The sequence below is a fragment of the Benincasa hispida genome, chromosome 3 (genome assembly GCF_027475165.1).
Source record: "Benincasa hispida cultivar pf3 chromosome 3, pf3_genome.v1.1, whole genome shotgun sequence".
Taxonomy (NCBI): domain Eukaryota; kingdom Viridiplantae; phylum Streptophyta; class Magnoliopsida; order Cucurbitales; family Cucurbitaceae; genus Benincasa; species Benincasa hispida.
In genome coordinates, this window is record NC_143480.1 from 27,873,527 (window position 1) to 27,874,876 (window position 1,350).

Here is a 1,350-nt window from a genome sequence, read left to right on the forward strand (position 1 = left end):
CGGGACATCCTGCCATAGCGTCACGACACTATGGAGATGACCTTCGTCTGTTGCATCGCAACGTTGTGATGCTAGGGCACAGCGTCACGACGCTACTGTACAGTCGCCCACTGTACAGTTTCGAACTTCTTTGAAATGCCTTCGATTTTGGCCTCGTTTTCACCATATTGTCACTGAGAACATCACGAGCGACTAAAAGACTAGATTACAGACTCAGTTGGTTGTTTATGCCCAAAACATGGGCCTTTACAACACAAGATTGTAAAACAAAAGCGATAAATCTAAATGCCCAATCCCGTAAACATCATTAATGCAAACCATTCAACAAAAAAACTCATCACATGAATTTACAGAATGCAGCAACCCACCATTGACTATAAAATTAATTCATAAAAAATGGGAATTTGGGATCAAAACCTTGTGGCTCTGATACCAATTGAAGGATCCTAGTTGAGGAGATCCTTGAGCAGAAGTGGATGGTCCCAAATCCCATTTTTACAAAAATCATAATTTTACAGAAATAGAAAACAATTATGCATTTAACAACAAATAATTACAGCATGCTAACAACGAAATTGCATAAAATTAAATTGGGTTAGAAAACCATTACCTTTTGAAGAACGTTTCTTCAATTGGAAACTTCGATCCCCAACTGGACACTACCACGAACGCAACCTCGATATTCTCAAGTGAGAACCCATGAGGAGTGGGCTCTGATTATTTTAGTGAGGGATAGGAAGATTGAGAGGAAAGGAAAAAGATTTTGGAATTTCACATAACTATTCTCTGTGTTAATTCTCACTTTTTCTTTTGCAGGAAGAAAAAGAAGCAATAATCAAGAACCAACCTCCCACTTATATGATGCGGAGAGAATTAAGGGGAAAGAAGTTATTTCCCTCCCTTTAATTTAATTTTCAAATAAAATAAAATAATTTAATTTAATTTTAATATATATATATATATATAATAACTAATTTATTATACATATATACATAACTATATATTATATCATGTATAACATATAACCTATAGTTTTTATAATTGCACCAATAGTTTCAATTCTTTCTCACAAATGGCTTTTAATATAAATCACATTTATATTAAATTCAACTATATGAATCCAATTCATATAATTAATATTTGAATCATATTCAAATATTTATTTCCTCTCATAAATATAATGTATCAAATACATTATAGTAATCATATATAATTAAATTAACTTAATTATATCATATATAATTAAATCCCCTAATTAATTTGAACAATTCAAATTAATCCAAACTGATTCTCATTTATTCGCGTTGAGCTACCGAGGAGACCTCATAAATCTAGCGTGAAGCTCCAACA